This window comes from Pongo abelii, chromosome Y, assembly GCF_028885655.2.
Source record: "Pongo abelii isolate AG06213 chromosome Y, NHGRI_mPonAbe1-v2.0_pri, whole genome shotgun sequence".
In the NCBI taxonomy this organism is placed as follows: domain Eukaryota; kingdom Metazoa; phylum Chordata; class Mammalia; order Primates; family Hominidae; genus Pongo; species Pongo abelii.
This window is the reverse complement of record NC_072009.2, coordinates 12,885,769-12,899,246: the sequence shown is the minus strand read 5'-3', so window position 1 is coordinate 12,899,246 and position 13,478 is coordinate 12,885,769.

The window sequence follows — 13,478 nt, the reverse complement described above, 5'->3', positions numbered from 1 at the left end:
GTTTCATTGAGTGGAAGTTGTCAGCAGATGCATGGAGAGCCAGAAGGGAGATGGAGTGGGAAGGTGGTTTTCCCTTGAGAACGGGGCAGGTCAGTGGTCTCCTCCCATAGCCCGGTGGAACTCCGTGTTCTTCTGTGGGGGATGGACTGCTGCCTCAGTCCTTGTGCTCTCCTTCCTCTGGTGTCTTGAGGTCTGGTTTCTGTGTCTTCTTCTGTTGATGGTTCCTGTTGATGTCCTGCTGCAGTGTCTCTGCCTGCTAGGGTCTCCAGGTTTCTTATAGCAGAGGATGGGAGTATGGCAGGCAAGGGTGGTCTTGGGAAATGCAACAATTTTGCAAAAAAACAGAAGTACATGTCCTCACCAATTTGGGCAAGAAAACAGAAGTTCATGTACTCACCTAGGTCAGTGAGCACAGGCCTGAGGGTGGATCCCTAGCCAAGAACCACACAATCCTCTACCAGGCACTTCCTTGCGCTCCTTCCATATCAATATTTTTAAATTTAAAACTCCAAAAATAATACCCAAATCCATTAGAGAAGACAGTTGGAGAAAGTGGCATTAGAAGAGCCAGTCTGGGATTAAGGTCACTACATGGAAAGTGGAAACACAGACAGCATGTCCTGCAGGCCATAGAATCACTGTGGAAACATACCCCTTGCTGAGAAGGAGAAGGACACAAACTGGCTTCTCTCGTCTTCTTGTTCTCTAATCTTTGCACTGTCACCCCTTGACTGAACTGAAACAGGAAGTAATTTTTATGGGAGCCTAAGAACCATGCCTCCAAGGGACCAGGTCTCTCTATTACAGAACAGTGTCAGGGAGAGGTGAGTGATGAATCTTCGGGCATGCAAACCCAGGACCTCACACAAAGGAGTATCAGAGACAAATAGAGTATCAAGGGATCAAGGGAGAAGTAGTCTCAGGAACATTTCATGCATGATATTTGTGAAAAGACCAAAAAGTAAAACAGAGCTTATGAGGTAGTAAACCTAACAAGAACATAAAGAAAAGCAGGCAAAATTATAAAGTCCATATTATTTACCTTCCCTTTACAGGATTTTCAAAATCTTTTCCAGAATCCTTTTCCCAAATATCTTCCATTCATGGATTCATTCAATAAATATTTATTGAGCTAATATGGTCTAAGAATTGGGCAGATGACATCATATGTACTGTTAGTACAACTATCATTGATAGAAAGAATGTTTCTTTTTGTCTACAACGTTTTCCTCCCACTTGTCAGAGTGCATTGCAATTATTGCTCTTCTCTTCATTCTCCAATTAAACTATGAATATTTTGAAGGAAAAGTCTATAAACACAATGGTTTGACATTTGTCAATATTTATTGTACAAAAGATCATTAGATATTTATATATATAATATTCTAACATATTTATCCTAATTTTTGGAAAACAATATAAACAATGTTCACTGCCCATTCCCCATGAACTGCTGAACTTTATGCTTTTGGAGAAATTATACAAACTTGCAAAAAAACACCTGAAAGTGTTTTTATTTTAATTTATTTTGTTTTGTTATATTGAATTATTTTGTAGAGACAAAGTATTGTCCCTCAGCCCAGGCTGAAGTGCAGTGTGCAATCACAGCTAACTACAACCTTGAACTTCTGAGTAAATAGAACAACAGATGTGTGCCATCATGCCCAATTTAATTAATTAATTACTTATATTTGTAATAGGTCTTGCTATGTTGCCTGTGCTGGTCTCGAACTCCGGGCTTGAAAAAACCCTCCCTCCTCAGCCTCCCAAAAAGCTGGGATTCCAGTAATGAGCCACCACACCTCAAAGAGGAAATTATAGATTTTAGAATATTGCAATATGTTACACTTAATTTCTTCTTTCAGTTTTGCATTTGCAGTGGCACTTGAGAATAATTATTTCTTATGGTGAGAGTGTGATTACTCATATTTGGTCACCAAATTTTGAAATCTTTATTCTGTTTACTTAAACCCTAATAACAGATAGTCAAGTCAGCTGAAAGTCAAGTATGTGGGCGTTTTTGTTTTGAGGTTATGAAAACAAATGTAGAGAGATATTAAGAACCAAATATATTTATTTTATATATATGCTAAAGCTTTATCCTTGCAGGTGAGGCATCACACATGGTATGGATAGTTTTATAAAATACCCTGAAATACATAATTTAGTAAGCAGTTCAGCACTTGCAATTTCCCAGCTTTGTCTTCATCAGGAGTTAATGATGTATGGCACTTCTAGTAAGTAAATGAATGTTTAAATCGCTGTGAGTTATTTTAATCATTGCTCAGCTTAATCATTTAAGTTATCAAAGATCTTTATATCATAAATCATAATGTGCAATATCATAAATGCTACATATTAAAAATTAATCAACATGATTTGTGTAACTAAAAGCTGCAATCTAATGTGATAATTTTCAGTAAGACGACAGCAGTAATTATGCTGAAAAATAGTCATTCCTGTAGTTTGAACCATTTCCACCTGGGGATTTCTCGGTCATAGTCCAGATCTGGGCAAAAGTGATTAACATAATTGTTATTAATTAGAAGAGATTTTGGTACATCTAGTTGTGTTTAGATGTCAGTGCCTTGAAGAGAAGAGTTTGACATATGAACCAGAAAGGGTGCATTTGACTGATACTAAGAAACATATTGAATTATTTTTCTTGTCCTCTATAACATGGAAGTTCAATTAGAGACATAGAAACAATGGAACATTTCACAGCATGGCCTGTCATTTCACTGCACTTTTATTTTTTTAACCTTGTACAAAGTTCCCTAAATATGCAAAGATAGGACTGTTGTTACAGGGCAAAAATGGTGGAGTCAGAGATCACAATCCACAGCAAGGTTATAGTCTCTTGTGGATGACACCCTAAGCACTGAATTAGAGTGAGAATCAACTTTCAGGCTGCCAACAGGGGACAAGGAGAATGAAGCTATCAGCAGTTAACATTATTGGATTAATTGAAATAAATGTTGACAGAGATTTTGTTGGCTTTACATCAAATTGAGTATAGCACTTCAAATTGAGTATCTGATAAGGTTAAACTCTTATCGAATTTCCGATATGTAAAATTGAGGAATAATTAAAAAATTACAGAACCCATACGTTGTGGGCATCTCATTTAAATTTATATACATGTATGCAAACTTGCAGTGTGCAAATATATGTCTATATCTAAATATATCTAAATTCATTGATGAACAGTTAGAAATTAAAAATTATTCTCCCATTTTACCATTCCCTTTCCTGGAATTTTATCACAAATATAATTTTTCCATCTCTTTGAAGCCTACTCTTTGGAGGCATGTAATGTATGGATACAGTAAAGCTGTGAGATATCACAGTGTTTGCATCAGAGAAAACAATAACACTGGTGTTATAAAACCAGTGTTATTTCCCTTTTGTGAGGAGAAAGTTATACATCACATGACTACACATACAGAATTATTATTTCATTGAAAGCTGAAATCAGTCAATACAATTAGCTTTTAATGTTTTATTTAAAATAATCTCAAAAGGATTACTTGAGTAGAATAATGATATTGGTATTAATGTTTAAAAATTTTCTTTAATTTGTTGATTATTTAAGATGTAAGTAAAATTCTAAAAAGTACTGTATAATGTAGTTTCATGAAGCATTCTTTACGGTTTTTGTAAAATTAATAGCCTCAATGGAATTTTTTGACACAGAGATTTCATATATCATTTTATCACTGTGCTTTCACTTTATTACTTGCTTCTATGTCATAACTGACAGAAATAAAAATATTTTTATTTACACATATACAAAGCTTGCATTTTTGTTTATGGTTTCTTGTAACAGAAAGTCACCAATAATTTTATCTATATAGAAAAATTTTGACAATCCAAAATGCTTACCTTTCTTTCCTTTTGAAGTTTCATATTTCAGTCTAAGTATGAGACGGAATTGACTGTGGAATCAAATTCTTTGATTTCATTATGACTACTGAGTTTGTAATATAGTGTTACAAATGTATAGACTTTAAAGCTTGCCTTCTTCTTCTCCTCCTTCTCCTCCTCCTCCTTTTCCTCCTCCTCCTCCTCCTTTTCCTCCTTCTCCTCCTCTTCCCTTTGGACTTGTACATATGATATCTGTAGTAATGTGCACCGTTTTCTGAAATAAGGTTGCTGAAAGATACAAGTATAAATGAAATGCTTTATTTCTGTGAATCTTTAGGAACAGAAAAGTAAAACTGAAAGACATTTATGATATGAAAGTACATCTACAGTTTCTCACAGAAGTACAATAAGGGTGAAAATAAATTTTAAAATACATACCTCATCGAAAACATGAGGTAGAAAAATGAAAAAAATAATAATTTGAGATAAAGAACAGTTTAAAAGTTGTGATTATTTCTAGTGAGAGAAAGTAGCACTAAAAATCCTATTTTCCCTGTTTTTATTTATGAAACAATTACTGCATCTTTACGGCCATTTCAAACAGTGGGTGTGTCATCTTAGAATTTCTCTGAGACTCTTTTGTGAGAAATATTATCTAATTTAGCTCTATAAACAATTGAATTAATGAAATTATTATGACTGTAGTCTCACAATTTCATTGTCCTTCTCTTTTCTGTTTTTACCTATTTTCTTTAAAATTCAAAAGCCCTATAAAGCATATGATAAATAATAATGACTGAAACAGTTGAAAAATAAAAACTGAGCAGCAGACACATTTCAAAGTTTCCTTTATGAGAATGCTACACTAACCATGTGATATACTCATGGTATAAATTGCCATGAGAAAATATTTGCGTAGCACTTGACAGTTTATACAGTGACCGCAAATATTCTTATTTGACCTTCAAACTGATTTTTAACCTCATGTTTCATAAATGAGGAAAATGTAATTTAGTAATACAAATCAGAGCTGTTACATCTCTTTAGGAATATGTCAGTCAATAAAGCAGAGGCATGAATTTTCTTCTGGAGGGAAGAGGAAGGCAACATTTATTAAAATATTGAGTGTTTCTTTTTTCTTAGTTTTCATGATTTACTAATATTTTATCAAAATCGTTACATTTCCTGTATTTGCCTATTATAGCAGTTATTACACTCATTATTCCTCATTTTTCTCTGTGCCTGTAACAACTTCACACTCAGAAGAGCAAGGAGCATTTTTTTCTGAGCTTCTTGAAGACTGCCAAGGCTTATTGTGGCATTTAGAAACTATCTGCAGAATGTTTGTGACATTTTCATGTAAGTTACATTCTAGACCACTTGATACTAATTTACTATTTAATATTTGGGTTTAGTATTTAGTATTTAGTATTTTTCCTTTCAAGTTTTTTTTTGTCTTTTTTTTATTATACTTTAAGTTCTGGGGTACATGTGCAGAACATGCAGGTTTGTTACATAGAGATACATGGGCCATATTGGTTTGCTGCACCCATCAACTCATCAATTATATTAGGTATTTCTCCTAATGCTATCCCTCCCCAAGTCCCACACCCCCTGACCAGCCTGGGTGTGTAATGTTCCCTGCCCTGTGTCCACGTGTTCTCATTGTTCAACTCCCATTTATGAGTGAGAACATGTGATGTTTGGTTTTCTGTCCTTGTGATAGTTTGCTAACTTGATGGTTTCCAGCTTCTTCCATGATCCTGCAACCACAATGAAACACCAAGTCATGCAAGTTAGAATGGTGATCATTAAAAAGTTAGGAAACAACAGATATTGGAGAGGATGTGGATAAATAGGAATGCTTAAGTTTTTTGTTTTTTTTTTTAAGTATATTTTAAGGATATAATTATACGGATGTGGAATGGACAGTGCAGGTCGTCGTCAGTGAGACCTCCAAAGGAGGCACCCAGTTCAAATTGGAGGTTCTGCAAGAGAAGGCAGCCAGGGCATGGAGTGCAGAGGCGTCCTTGGGGAAAGAGAAAGTGCTGGTGGTGGACGACATCATGGCGGTGGTACCGGTGGTTGCTGAGGAGAAGGCTGATATGGAGTGTCAGGAGAAGGGCCAGCGGGCACAGCCTGGCCCTGGCCCGAGCACGCCCCAGCCGGCAACATACTCACTGGTGGTCCTTCACTTGGCGCTGGGCTCCGTGAATGCCCTGGCATTATTGAGGGGGTGAAGTGTGGGAGGCTAGGCCTGGCATGAGCCTTCCCGACTCCTCTTGCTCCAGGATACAGGGCGTCTGGCTCTACCACAGTCCAGTGGTTATAGGGTCATTCTGGAGAAGCTCCCAGTGAGGACTCTCCTCCCAGTATATGGCCACCCACAAGCACTGTCAGCAACCTAGGGCCCTTCTACATTCCGGGGTCCTGGCATCCTACCCTGCAGCAGGATAATGGGAAGGGAAAGAGCTGGAACAGACCGGAGACCACAAGCCTCACCCTACTGCATAGCAAGGGAGTTGGGGGATCCTTCCCAGCCCAGGGAGCTGCTTCACAAACACACCTGGAAGCCTAGCACAAGCTGAGGGCTTCACTTCACCACAGCTGGGCAGGGGGGATTTCAATGTGTGCTGGAGACCTTGATCCTGGTCGCCCTACTAGGTGTACCTCTCCTCCAGGTCACATTATGTGACACCTTCCTTAACCTGGATGGACTCCTCTTCACCACACAGTATTGGCCAGAACTGTTACTCCTAGTGCCCCACCCAGCCTGTTTCAAGGTGAAGAGACTGACCAGCAGACCCCTGAGTCCTTGTCCACCTGTCCAAGTAATATCCATAGAAATAGTAAAAGAGTGGCACATTAGACCCCACAACATTTTTAAGGTTTACCTCTTTATAAGCATTTCATCCAGATATTTATGAGTTTATCTCATTTGTTTTATTGATTTATAGCTCTCATTTCAAAATCAATTTTTGCTTGAGTTATTTCAACATACAACCAAATATTCAGAGCTATGACATATAAGTTTCAAGTTTAAAAGTCTGTGTCTGCTATTATGCTGGAGAAAACCCATCCAGCACTTATAAAAATAAGTAATTATTAGGCATGGCCACTGTAATAGTCTAAAACACATTTTGAAATTCTTTGAAATTTCACATCCATTTGAAAATATTCCTGATGTGACTGAACACAGTACTTGCTTCTAATGAATGGAAAACAGTGCAAGCATTTTCTGGATACTGGACCAAGTGTGGCCTGGGGTAGAAAATGTGACACAGCTCTGCCTAAGTCTTCTGCTCTCATGTAGACAAACCCCTCAGGAGTGCTGGACCAGTATATGATGAAGTCTAACACCCTGATAACACTATGCAGAAGGGACATCCCATGGAGAGACACATAGAAATAGAATGAGATGCCTGAAGATCTCAGCAGTCCTGCCCCCACTATTTGAGTCATGCTAGCCATGGCACTAGGGAGATGAGAAGACACCTGACAATGTCCTCATCCTGAGCCATCACTAGACTGAATCCTCTTAAATGCCCTGGAACCGCAATCATTTGGCTGAGAGACTGTAGAAGATTGCTGAGACTGACAGTTAGTAAACTATAATTATTGTTTTAAGCCAGTAAGTTTGGATAATTTTGAGAAGCAGTTTAGACACCTAGAAAAACTGAGTTGTCTACTGATTTGAGTAATTACGGAGAGCTTTAAAGGCCAATGTCATGAGTGTTATTACCCTGGAAAAGTCAAACCATCAAGGCTCTCCTAAACACAAATAGATCTGTAATGTCCCTTTTCTATGGCTGGAGAATAATCTACCATTAATCTGATAGAGTTTTTTGAAAGCCTCTTTTCACATCTCTTGGCTGGGTATGGGTCAACTCTGATCTGGTTTAATTCTAGTCAACTGCAGCAACTCATCTTTCGTTTTAGGTCCTGGCCTACACTGATCTTTTGATCACTGTCTGTGTCTGCGTCTGTGTGTGTATGTTTTGTGTGTTACCATATTTTATCTGAAGGGGCTAAATAATAGGACTAGTTGTTTTGTAAACATAAAGCATTCCAGGAAGACAATATTGCTTATTAACTGAGCTTTAGAACAGATATGAGGCAGGGCATGGAGGCTCACACTTGCACTCCCAGCAGTTTGTTAGGTCAAAGTGGGCAAATCTCTTGACATCAGGAGTTTCAGACAAGCCTGGCCGACATGGCAAGATCACACATCTAATATCATACCAAAGCTAGATGGCATGGTGGCCCATGGATGAAAACCCAGCTACTCGGGAGGCTGATGCAGGAGAATCCATTGAACCCCAAGGACAGAGTTTGCAGTGAAGTAAGATTACACCACTGCTCTCCAGCCTGGGCACCAGAGCAAGACTCTGTCTGAGAAATAAAAATAAATAAAATAATAAAAGAGATAGGAGAGATCACTGAGGAGAGAAATGCATAAAATTGGTTGAGCATTGTGGCTCGTGCCTGAAATCCCAGCATTTTTAGAGGCTGAGGGGGGTGGATCACTTGAGGATAGGAGTTCAGGACCAGCCTGAGCAAATATTGTGAAACCCTGGTCTCCACTAAAAATAATAATAAAAAAAATTAGCCAAGATTGTTGTCATATGCCTGCAGTTGCAGCTACTTGGGTGGGTGTGACTGGAGAAATTCTTGAACCCAGGTTGGGGAGGTTGCAGTGGGCTGAGATTATGCCACTGCACTCTAGCCTAGGTGACAGAGAAGAATTCTGTCTTTAAAAAAAAAAAGAGTAAAAGAGAGATAGAGAAAGGAAGGAAGGGAGGGAGGAAGGAAGGAAGGGGGAAGAAAGAAAGAAAGAAAGAAAGAAAGAAAGAAAGAAAGAAAGAAAGAAAGAAAGAAAGAAAGAAAGAAAGAAAGAAAGAGAAAGAAAGAGAGAAAGACAAAGAAAGAGAGAGAGAAAGAAAGAAAGATAAAAGAGAGAAGGGAGAGAGGGAGGGAAGGAGGGAAGGAGGGAGGGATGAAGGAAGGAAGGAAAGAAAGAAGGAAGGAACGAAGGAAGGAAGGAGGGAGGGAAGGAAGGAATGAATAAAAGCAAAAGGAAATGAATAAAAAATAATTGACATTTTGCCCATTATCCACATGAATTTTGAACTATGTTTAAAATATTTAGGTCTCTAGTAGACTAACTGAAACTTTAAAATAAGCTGGTATATATTGTCAAAATGACTTGTAACTATGGTGTTAAGTAAGATTCTTGGTTTTCAGCAACCAAATCTAATTGACATTTGTCATCAAATCACATAGTATTAGGGGCACGGTAGTTTGTGTTATGCTGCCTAATCTACATTAAATTAAAAATGAAATCAAATCTGCAAAAGATTTTGTAGTTACTATTACCAGTAAAGACTGTTTTGTTTCCTGACTTGTGGAGGGTTTTATTTCCACAATTTTGGTGGCTCTGGCAGAAAGCCTTCCTTGTCAAATCTCACCCCTTATCATCACAGTATACATGTGTTCAGAGATTAAGGGGAAACAGCATCCACTCCCACTGCTTTCCTGCATTGTTTCCCATGCACAAGCAAATGTGTGTTAGTGACTATCAAATACTCTTATATTTGATCAAGGAAATTTGTGTTTCCAAACTGTAAAACAAAAATATCTCTATCAATAGTATTTTTATTATTTATTTACTTATAGGCAGGCTCTTGCTGTGTCACCTGGCTGAATCATACATCACTGCAGTCTCAGACTTTTGGGCTCAGAGGATCCCCCAATATCAGCCTCCCAAAGTACTGAAATTACAGGCTTGAGCAATTTTACCCAACCTCAACTTTAGAGATAAAGGGTAATGAAGATACTGTAAGCCATATAAATAAACATAATTACAGGTTCTCTAGAGAGTTGTAAGAAACCTCTGAAAAACTGCCATTGTGGACAAGGCTGCTGGCAACAATGTAATGCAGGCAAAGGAGAGGGTCCTTCCCCACAGAGAATTCAGATGATACCAGAGACCAGCTTGGTATTTCCATTGCAGCTTTTAGAGAGAACATGAAACATAGGTGTGTCCGGTTTTTTTTTGTGTGTGTGTGTGTGTGTAAGCATGTATACATAACTGGTTGAACAAACTAGGAGCACTCACACAATGGAATATGATGCAGCTCTTTGTAGATCTGGTAGAAATTATCCTGAATCTATCAGTTCCTGGGCCCTTTATTTTATTTTATTTTTTTTGGCTGGTGGATTATTTATTACTGATTCCATTTCAGAAATTGAAATTGGAAAGGCTAAATCTGAGACTGGGTCCACTTAGATTTTGTTGTGGAACAGAATTACATGACATGCCTCTAATTTTGTCTGCAGTGGTTACTGGAAAGTCTCTGTACAGATGGGCTAGTTTTCTGCCTGCAGCAGGAGGGCCTGGAGCTGAAAAATCAGCTCCCTTGACATCTGCTGTTGAACAGATCATTTAGAGCCTCACCTCTGCTAAGAGAGTTGCATATTGCCCAGAAAGTTTCTCAAAGATTATGTAGTTCCCTGACTAAAGTAGAAGGGGCAGAGCTGAAAGTGGGTCCCCCGCATAGGGGACAGAGGCTGGAGAGTCTAGATCCATTTTCTGCTGGACAGAGCCAGGATACACTACATGCATTGGCTCAGACAGGCATGTTCCCCAGCAGGATAGCTGCTTCCCAGCAGCAGTGGCAGGAGATGGAGCTGAGACTGTGATTCTCTGTTTCCCAATAAATCATGTGTTTTAGAGTTTCTAATGCCCCAGTGATTTCTATTAGATATATCCGAAGTGAACTTCCTTCCAGGGGTACCAAGGCTTGTTATATAAGCTACTTGCCCACTGGGTCCAGGTAGGTCAAGGAACTTCATCTTTAATCACTAAATTGCCTCTACTTTTCAGCCTTGGGATGGGTGGAGTACACAGGGCTAGGATGGTCAAAAGTATGGCAGCTAGCATTGGGTGGGATCACATGCCGCTTCTGTGGATAATCACCAAGCTGCCTCTTTGTCACAGCCTTGGAAGTTTTGCAGAGAAAACTAGGGTGGGATTTGGAAGTTGGCCAGTGATTTGAACCTTGCAAACGCATCAACCATGGTTGGTTGCTGCAGAATGATGCTGTTGCCTAGTTTCTCTGGTGGTGCCCCTCTGCTGGCTGGAATGCAAAGCCACCAGTAAGATGAGTGTTACGGTCACTGTGAGCCCCATCCATGTAGTTTGTTTCTAACTGGCCCCAGTTGTCTGACACCCCTAATGATTCCCACAGGGTAAGACTAGAGAGAACATCATGTGAAGAATTGTAAAATGGAAAAGAAATGGCTGAATGTACACCTTCAACTCTCCCTTCTCTGAAGAAACTGAGTCCAGGGAAATTTTTTGTATGCAACACTGTACTGGCTTGGGGAGGAGAAAAATCATCAAGTTAAAACTGATCTTTTATCCTATGTATGTTCTACAGCCAAAAAAGGTGTCATAGATTCAATCTGAAGTTACAGAATCATTCACTAAGGTGTCCTTATCTAAGGATAGTTGAATTGAGTTTTTTTTGCAGAGAGGGAGGAAATTAACAGAATCACAGAATGCCTATTCTGCCACATCAGACCCCAGAACAGGCAAGTTAAAAGACTGTTCCAGGCTGAGCAAAGTGGCTCATGCCAGTAATCCCAGCACTTTGGGAGGCCGAGGCAGGCATATCACATGATCAGGAATTCAATACCATCCTGGCTAACATGGTGAAATCCCCTCTCTACTAAACACACAAAATAAAAAAATTAGCTGGGCCTGGTGGCATGTGCCTGTAGTCCCAGCTACTTCGAAGGTTGAGGCAGGAGGATCTCTAGAACCCAGGAGGTGGAGGTTGAAGTGAGCTAAGATTATGCCACTGTACTCCAACCTAGGTGAAGAGTGAGACTCAATCTCAAAACAAACAAACAAACAAAAAACATACAACAACAACAACAAAATACTAGTCCTGAGGGTGCAGTTTAAAAGGTTAGGGTGCTTCCATGGAGAAGCTGAAAGCTTGAGCAAGCCAAGGGTTGGATTTAAGGAAGAGCTCACAGGACAATTGAAAACCACCTCTTTGTCCTCTATGGAACGCAGGAAATAGTGAATGCTGATCTCCACCGCTTACTGATACAGGCAAGTTATCAGCCAGACACACATATCTTGTCTGTTTGTGTTCCTATAAAAGAATATGAGGCTGGAAAATTTACAAAGAAAAGAGCTTTCACTGGCTTCTTGTTCTGCAGTCTGTAAAAGATGTGTGGTGACAACATCTGTACCTGGTGAGAGCCTCACGAGGCTTCCACTCAGGACAGAAGGTAAAAGGAAAATAGGCATGTGAAGAGAGCAAGGAAGAGAAGGGAAGAAGGCATCAGGCTCTTTTAAAGAAACCATTTGGATGTAAGCTGCATTGTGGGAACTAATACATAGAAAACTCACTTATTTCCCATGGCGAGGGTGCCAAGCCATTTATGAGGCATCCATCCCCATGACACAAACAAACACCTCCCACTAGGTGCCATTTACAGTGTGGAGGACCACATTTCAACCTGAGGCTTGGAGGGACAAATGTCCAAACTATGTCAATAGGAAAGTTTAAAAATCATGCAGAGTTATTGTCAAACAATCCTTTTTTCCTCTTTAGAATCCTGGGACTACAAAAAGCTGGGCTTCATTAGCTTCCAGACATTGGCAAGTTAGTATTCAAATTCTTAGGCTGAAACCTGACAAGTCAGGGCAATAGTTGGGTAGTTTGACTTCTTGGAAGTAAAATTTAGAAGCTCAGTATATTGCTAGAGTGAGTGATGAATACTGATGAGAAATGCCTATGTGCCTGCTCTCAGATGACCCTGACAGATCCAAAAGTCAGGAGAATTAGAAGCAAGATAACTGAGCAGAAGCTATAAAAGTCAAGATATGGCCAGGTGCGGTTGCTCGCGCCTGTAATCCCAGACCTTTGGGAGGCCAAGGCAGGTGGATCACCTGAGGTCAGGAGTTCGAGACCATCCTGACCAGCATGGTGAAACCTTGTGTCTACTAAAAACTATAAAAGCTAGGCTGGCATGGTGGCAGTCACCTGTAATCCCAGCTACTCTGGAGGCTGAGGCAGGTGAATCACTTTAGCCTGGGAGGCAGAGATTGCAGTGAGCCAAGATTATGCCATTGCACTCCAGCCTGGGTGACCGAGCAAGACTCTGTCTCAAAAGAAAAAAAAAAAAAAAGTCAAGGCGTTAGATGTACAATCTAAATTTTTTGAGGTACAAAGTGGGAGCTGAGCTTTCTTGACTGCTTGAGATCTAGTAAGCCAGGAGGAAACAGTTTCAGAAGTGCTTGAATATCTATTTAAATCCCTCTTTTATCTTGGAGGTCCTAGGAGAATTAGGAATGCCAATCTGTGTTAGAATCCAGAGATAGGCAAGTCAGGAATCATTTCATTGACAAGCAGCTGTAACAGTTGGGGCATTACATATGTGGTTTCATATTTCAGTTCTCTGAGAGAAGCTGTGAAATAACAGTTACCTATTGATTCTAGGGCACTGGGTCAGACATAAACTCTAGAACAAGATCATGATTCAGTTTTTCTTACCTCTTTTTAAGCGAGTAATTTCATAGTCCTATGTGC